General features: G+C 37.6%; 1 pseudogene; it reads left to right on the top strand.

The window, feature by feature from the left end:
• The first annotated feature begins 2,874 nt into the window (after positions 1–2,874).
• Positions 2,875–8,696, top strand: part of LOC132185265 (uncharacterized) — a 14,242-nt pseudogene continuing 8,420 nt past the window's right edge.

The raw sequence follows: 8,696 nt of genomic DNA, 5'->3' as shown, positions 1-8,696 counted from the left end.
TATACAATGGGTTTAATTGACATATGATCAATAGGATTTGATAGGCCACGCCTAGGGAAGACGGATTGTACTACACCCTAGTTTGTGTAATTTAGGTAGACAGTCCGTGCCAACCAAAGATGGGTTACACTTATTCATTGATTGTATGTATCCTGTTAAAGAATTTGATAGTCCATACCTAGGGAAGACGGGTCGTACCGCATCTTAGTGGTTAGGTGGATGATCCGTGCAACCGAAGATGGATTATACTTATTCTTTAATAAGGTAGATTCTTGTTTATTTATAACATGCATAGAATGAATTTCTGGATTAAATCTGATTAACCATTGTTGTGCGGATAGAGGTGAAGTGAATACTCTACACTCTCTCTTATATTTAATTCTCTTTTAATTTCATGCACTTTAGTTACAACCCAAATCAATCATCTTGTTAATTAAGTTAATTTTGATCTTTCGAATTTGATAGCAAAATCCTTGTAGTCCTTGAGCTACGACACCCTCAATATAGCTCTATCTTATAGGATTCGTACTATTGCGAGTGGTTTAATATTATTGATATATTTTGGTATACAAAACGACCACATGACCGGCGGATCCTTTGATGGTCATGTGGTTTAATATTTCTGGATTAAATCTGATTAACCATTGTTGTGCGGATAGAGGTGAAGTCAATACCCTACACTCTCTCTTATATTTAATTCTCTTTTAATTTCATGCACTTTAGTTACAACCCAAATCAATCATCTTTTTAATTAAGTTAATTTTGATCTTTCGAATTTGATAGCAAAATCCCTGTAGTCCTTGAGATACGACACCCTCAATATAGCTCTATCCTATAGGATTCGTACTATTGCTAGTGGTTTCATATTATTGATATATTTTGGTATACAAAACGACCACATGACCGGCAGATCCTGTTCTTAATTATTAAATGCAATTGTTCTTAAATTCCAAAATCAATATTTGTGAAATTCTTCTCTTGTCTTAGAAAGAATTTTCTTTTGTTGATCTCAAATCATTCTAGTTTTTTGTGATTATAAGGATGATGGTTATACAATGGGTTTAATTGACATATGATCAATAGGATTTGATAGGCCACGCCTAGGGAAGACGGATTGTACTACACCCTAGTTTGTGTAATTTAGGTAGACAGTCTGTGCCAACCGAAGATGGGTAACACTTATTCATTTATTGTATGTATCCTGTTAAAGAATTCGATAGTCCATACCTAGGGAAGACGGGTTGTACCGCATCTTAGTGGTTAGGTGGATGATCCATGCCAATCGAAGATGGATTATACTTATTCTTCAATAAGGTAGATTCTTGTTTATTTATAACATGCATAGAATGAATTTCTGGATTAAATCTGATTAACCATTGTTGTGCGTATAGAGGTGAAGTCAATACCCTACACTCTCTCTTATATTTAATTCTATTTTAATTTCATGCACTTTAGTTACAACCCAAATCAATCATCTTTTTAATTAAGTTAATTTTGATCTCTCGAATTTGATAGCAAAATCTCTGTAGTCCTTGAGCTACGACACCCTCAATATAGCTCTATCCTATAGGATTCGTACTATTACGAGTGGTTTAATATTATTGATATATTTTGGTATACAAAACGACCGCATGACCGGCGGATCCTTTGACGCTCTTACTATTTTGTTGCCATTAGGGAGCATCACAAGTGCATTCCGAATCTATCATGCGCACACTTCGAAGAATGTGTAGCTCACGCCATACCGGAAATAGTTGGATAGAAAATTGCTTTAACAGTTTGGCACCGTCTGGGGGAACGATTATTCGTTTCTCATATAAAAAAAATCTGTTATGGCACCCGAGAGACGTTCGGAGAGCCAAAACAATTTGTAAAAGAATGCCCAGCAGAATCATATTGATTAGCCAGATCCTCCCCGGGTCTACTAGGGGGACCTGGGAGGCATGGATAGACTTGCCGACTTAGAAAGGAGATGTGCTCACATAGAGCGAAAAGTGGCGTTGAAAACCCTTGTTGTAGAAAAACTTATCTTGGATATCGACTCACCGTTCACCAACTAGGTGGCAGATTTCTAGCTACCGGACTAATTCAAAACCCCACAAATTCTGGCCTACACTGGGGAAGGAGATCCCGCCGAGCACTTGGAGAACTACACAAGTCACCTTGGCCTTCACAAGACCCCCGATGAGGTGGCATGCTGGGCCTTTCCTCTCACTTTGTTCGGAATGGCCCGGGAATGGTTCAAGAGGCTGCCTTAGAATTCCATTGATAATTTCAAGGATATGAGCCGGATGTTCCTAACACAATTTCTAGTTTCACGAACACGGAAGAAATCCTCTGGGTACTTGCTAACAATACAACAGCGAAAGGATGAAACTCTCAAAAAGTATATCACCTGGTTCAACCGGGCGAAGATGTCAGTAGAAGATCCAAACGACCAAAAGGTGTTTGTTGCCCTCTACCAGGGCATTCTACCTAGAGGAGCTTTAACGAATAGGTTGATTCGAAAACAACCCGGCACTCTTCAAGATCTGTTGAACAAAGTCGAAGAGGTCATCAACCTAGAGGAATCTCTAAAGGCTATGGCTAGCTCAAGGCGACTCTAGGAGGATATATGGGAGAAGAAAAAAAAAATGACCCCAAAGGGCCAACGACGAACGGGAGCTAGCAAAGAAGTTCACTGACTACGACGTCACGCCCCTCAATGCCGAGATAGAAGAAGTTCTCATGGAGATCAAGAAAGACCCGGAATTTCGTAGAGCGTTAAAAGTGCCAAGTAATCCTCCCTAAAGGAATAACGATAAATATTGTGATTTCCATGAGGAGATAGGTCATTACACTGAGGGGTGCATAGCCCTAAGGTTATTAATCGAGATGTTTATCAAGAATGGAAAGCTGGTTTGGTACTTGGGGGAACAAAGGAACTTTGGAGGCAATCATCTTCAGAATCGCCAGCCTCGACAATACCATCCACAAAATCATCCTTACCAAGGAGATAAGAATCGGGAGAATGGCCTCCGGGAAAGCGTGAAAAGAGGAGTGACCGAAGACTGGAAAGAGATAGGAGTCCACAACCGAGAGGACTAAGGGTCCAAGATGTGATGGCGAAAATACGGTAATGATGGCTACTGCAGGAGGGGGCCATGCACTTATCACACCCGGCCAAAGATGGAATAACAACTATGTTATTGCTTATTTTCTCTTAGGTTTATGTTTTTATCAACTATGTTATTGCTTTCAGACTTTTTCATAAAGACATGGTATCCCCTGGATTTTAAGGGCATGGATATTTTTAATAAAAGAACGAGGCTAACTTAAGCATCGGAGTGTCCTCGGTCTAAAGACCACCAAACCATTGATGCCTCTTCTTTTGCAGGAATCAGGATGTAGGGTGAAAACCTTAAGGAGAAACAAGGCTACATGGAGAAAACCCTAAGGAAAAACAAGGTGATAGGGAGAAAACCCTAAGGAAAAACTAGGGAGAAAACCTTGAGGGAAAAAAAGGCTATAGGGAAAAAACATAAGGAAATGCAAGGCTATAGGGAGAAAACCCTAAGGAAAAACAAGAAGAGCCAGGCCACCCCCGGAGACAAGAGGAAAACCCGGGCCATGCCATCCTAAGAAGGAAGGAAACATAGGTAAAAGTTTGAGCTTGGCTGTTTAGCTAAGCCCAGTAGGTAAGGTCGGGTTTAACTCCCGGTACATAGGTAAAGGTTTGAGCTTGGCTGTTTTAGCCAAGCCCAGTAAGCAGAATCGGGTTTAACTCCTAGTTCATAGGTAAAGGCTTGAGCTTGGCTATTTAGCTAAGCCCGGTAGGCAGGGCTGGGTTTGACTTCTGGTTCACAGGTAAAGGTTAGAGCTTGGTTGTTTTAGCCAAACTCGGTAGGTAGGGCAGGGTTTGACTCCTAGCTCACAAGTAAAAGGTTTAAGCTTGGCTATTTTAGCCAAGCTTGGTAGGCGGAATTGGGTTTAACCCCCAGTTCACAGGTAAAGGTTTGAGCTTGGTCATTTTAGCCAAGCCCGGTAGGTAAGGTCGGGTTTGACTCCCGGTTTACACGCACAATCATGGGGGGTAAATGTAGTAATAATGTTTGTGGGAATTGTTATTTCAGGAGAAAGGTTTACATGGTTGCAGGTTTATGGATGAAGGAAAATGCTCGGTTCTTCAACCAAGTCCAAAAAGATATGACAAGTTTCACCCTCAGGCAAAGAAGAGTGTTGGGGGGTACTCTCGGGAACTAAGACGATGCCATGAAGAGCTCCAGCTGTTAAGCTCCAGGTACACTCACATGGAGATGTGAGTCTTGGACAATGCCAAACAACGAGTCATCCAGGGAATCTGATTAAAATTCCCATTACCCAAGTACGACGGCTAAGGGAATTGAGGGGTAACTGTTGGGAATAAAACCACACTACAAGCCCATCAGGTTCGGGCCTTAGAGCCAATGACAGGCCCACAAAGTTATTAATCAAATAACAGAAGGTACAATTAAAGTGGGCCACTATTTCACAGAGACCTAGCCAAAGTATGGATTGGGGAGAAATAGTTCAAGTCTATCTTAACTCTTCAGGAGAGGTAGTTCAAGTCTATCTTAACTCTTCAGGAGAGCTAGTTCAAGTCTATCTCAACTCTTCTGGAGAACCACTTCAAGCCTACTTCAACTCTTAAGCCTATAAATATGCTCCTACACAAGCTACAAAGGGATTTGAATATGCGATATTGATAATACTTGATTAGGTTGAATTATTGAGCTTTGTTTATCAAATTTCTCTTTTCCAAGGAATTGACTTAGGCATCAGAGTTTTCTCCGTATAGACGCAAGCGGATCCTTTGACACTCTTACTATTTTGCAGCCATCAAGGAACATCACAAGCGCATTCTGAATCTATCACGTGCACACGTCGAAGAATGTGTAGCTCGCGCCTTACCGAAAACAGTTAGACGGAAAATTGCTCTAACACAAGTCATAGATACAATTGCTTGAGTTCCAACCAATATGATGGTTTTTATCTTACTACATTCACAATGGGCTATCTACATTTAGGTTTTCTCTAAAAATTTAACAAAACACATAAAAAGACCTATTTAATAAACTCTTAGTCTTTACATTACTTTAAATTTAACTCTTGTCAAATTAATTCCCTACATTTCAATAGCCAAAAAGTAAAAGTTATATCATTTTTTATTCTTATTTTTTACTCTCTTCTATTGTATTGGTTTAAAACTAATAAAAAAAATGGCATTTAACTAAAGTAGAGAAGTATATAGAGAGTTTGATGTTTGGTTCCTTTTAAAAGTGGCTATTTAGATTTACTAAAGAGAATTTTTCTCCTCAAATTTATATTTTATTTGAGGAGTTCATTGTGAATGCTTTAAGTTCACATGGTCTGATAAGTAAAATCACCCTGGTAACATCGGTCCGTCCAAGGCAATGAGCATAGATGGGCAAGCTATTGATGGTGGGCCTATATCACTTAGGTGGATCAAAACCCTCCAAATGGAACCATTAAAGTTTTAAAAATTCATCCCATGTCTAATGATGTGCATGGTTCAATGGATTAGTACATGGGACATGTCATATAGGGCATGGGATTAAAACTTTAGGGTTTCAACTTAGCATAATTTTATAATAATAATAATAATAAAAACGAAAGTCCCTAAACCCTAATCTAGCCGAAAAATCCATAGCCATTTTTTTGTTCAATTTTTCTTAAGAACAAGTTTTTAATTAAAAAGGTGGTTAACAGACAATAACCCTTAGTTTATGAAAATCAACCTTTAATATTTTCAGCTAATACATGTCATTAGCCCATGGTTTATGAAGTCAACCTTTGAGGCCTGATGAGAACTCTTGGTCCTTAGAGTAAGCCATATTTATTGAGTTCCTAACCTCACCTTTAAGTGCCCTCCACTTGCACACCCTCTTAGGCCATTCGCCCACTTTGAATTTTCCTTTCCATTCTCTCATTTTCTCGTTAAAAATAAATTGTTGGATCTCAAAGAAGCATAAAAGAGTAGATTAAAATAACTCAATCAGACAAGAGACCAATTAAACGTGGTTCGGCTTAACAAGCTTACATCTACATACATAGACATCCAAAAGGAAATTCACTAGCAAAAGATGGAGTACAATGAGTAGTAGGGAGAAAACCCTTCAAAACCCAAAGCCTCAATTATAACGCCTTCAAAATTAATTAATTAAAATATTTAATTTAGAGTGCTACTTTTTGTGCTCCCAAATTAATTAACTTGTAATTAAATAAAAGTACTACATTTAATAATAGTAATTAGAGTGAAAAATAATATCGCGGAATGCAGAAAAAATAAAAAAAGGAGTTGTACACCACTACCTCAAAGGAATCTCTTATACAATTACAAACTAGAGTCTTTAAGAGAAAACAATAACTAACTACTCACAAAATAACTGAAACACTTGAAGTTCTAAAGGTAGAGCAATTGGGAGTAATTGTAACAAATTCTTATTAAAATTCGTATTCTTCTACCACATGTTCACCATAGTAACATAAAATCACCAGAGCGCTATAAACTTCCATTATTATGAAATCACAAACTCATAATGTGCTAGTATTTAATAACCTCATAAGGAATAAAGTTACTAAAACAAACTTCAAAATCATACATCCTTAAAACTTTAACACAATACATACTATAATTCTTTCCATACAATTCAAGAACTAAAAGATCTTAATCCTTAAGTTATAGTAAATGCCATATTACCCTTGCTGAAAATATGAGCCACAAATCAAATGGGTGAAAGCTTTACACCTGAAAGTCCAACCTCTCGAAGTTATACAACTTGCTAAAATATATAGTACAATGAACAATAACTCCAAAGCTCAAACCGTGAAAACCTTTATCCTTCCTTCCTTGTTGCATCAAGTGAACCTCTTGGCTTCGTCGTGGTATTTCCTAATCACTGCACTCTCTGTAAATGCAATTTGTAAATTAATACATATTGCATTTACAGGTAGAAGTGGGTAGGTCTACGACTTAGTAAGTAAAGTAAGGTTAACATTGTGTGCATGTAAGCCTTTATTAAACTCTCGAACATAACCTCTTAAGGAATTCTTTTGAAGTTTTATTAATAATGGAAGTAGAATTGGAAAAACATCTTCTTTAGCTCTGTGTGTGTGTGTGTGTATATATATATATATTTTACCCTTTGACATAACTCCCCAAATTTAAACTGTGAGCGGTGCACGTTGGCTTGTCCTGAAGGACCCATAGGCTCATCTTATCGTCACAGGGGAAAGCTACCGGGTTGGGAACTCCCTTGGGTAAAGGCCACCCTGCCGATAGCACAATCCTTCTCATAACCGTCCTTCGGTGTGCTTGCCATGCTACCCATGCAATCCGGTACCGGTCGTGACTATGGTAGTGCCTTGGGGTTAAACATTTATAAACTTGAATGCACATGTAAAATTTTATATAAGCTTTAGAGCTCATTCCATTCATAATAATAACATGTGCCAATCATAGTATAAAATCTTTGCATACTTTACATAATCATAACATGAGAATTTATAATGAATAAGACACAAAATATAGAAGGAAGTATAACTTAAAGAAAAACATGAGTCAGAAAATTCCTGACCTTTTTGAAAGTTTAATAGATAATTTATGTCGGGGTTTTGGGGTATTTTCACCTGCTCTTATTTCATGAAAGATACAATTTCTTTATTTCATAAAACTTAAGGCATCACTGCACACAATAAAATAAATATCTCATTGAAAAAAAAAATATCAGTATACATTAGTTTATAAAGAGAAAATTAGTTTTTTTTTTTTTTTTTCCTTTCAGTGAGACCGTTTAACCTTAACCCACTTACCTGGCATCACATGCTCTTATTTGGAACCCGTATCCAACATTTAATCCCCTACAATAGAGATAAAAAGTCCTTAGTCATCATTTCAATTACAAGTTTCAGTCACGCATCACTTCTTCACTAAGGATCTTAGCTGCAATTTCTATCCCACCATTGTCTATCCTTAGCCAAAAACATTATAGTGACATCAAACCCCACCATCAATGGCGGAGCCACATGTCTGCTAGAGGTGGCCGTGGCCGCCCCAAGAAGTTTTGTTTTGAAAAAAAAAATTAAATGGGATTCATCAAATTATTGAGATTTTTTTTTTAATTTTTTTTTTAATTTATTTTCTAAATAGGGCCCCTCCATTCTCCAATATATATATATATATATATATATATATATATATGAAGAATGCGCTGTAGCTGGCCCCTCTGTATTAAAAAAAAGAAAAGTTTATGTTTCTTTTGGCGGCTGGTCTGATATTATTTATTAAAAAATTTTTGTTTTCCTCCCTTTCTTAGAATCTCAATTTCACGCATCTTCCGAGTCTTCTCCCTCTCTCCCCCTCAGTCCCTCTCATTTCTCAAGTTTGAAGACTGTTTCAATCGCTCTCTCTCTCTCACTCTCAGTCTTTCACAGGCAGTAGACGCTTTGGAGATCAGGTGGGTTTTTCAGTTTTTGTTCCTTGAAATTTATTTAGGGTTAATTTTATACATTTAACCTTGATTTTTTTCCATCTTATGGCTTAATGGGTGTCATGTATTTTCAGGGCAGAAAATAGGTGGTCATTGGTCAGATTGACAGATTGGATTGGGTCCATTAGGAGCTTGGATTTTTACCAGAAACACTGAGGTAGGTATCCC

The sequence above is a fragment of the Corylus avellana genome, chromosome ca6, assembly GCF_901000735.1.
Source record: "Corylus avellana chromosome ca6, CavTom2PMs-1.0".
Lineage (NCBI taxonomy): Eukaryota > Viridiplantae > Streptophyta > Magnoliopsida > Fagales > Betulaceae > Corylus > Corylus avellana.
Note: the sequence above shows the minus strand (reverse complement) of the source record. Positions and strands in the feature narration are given on the sequence as shown.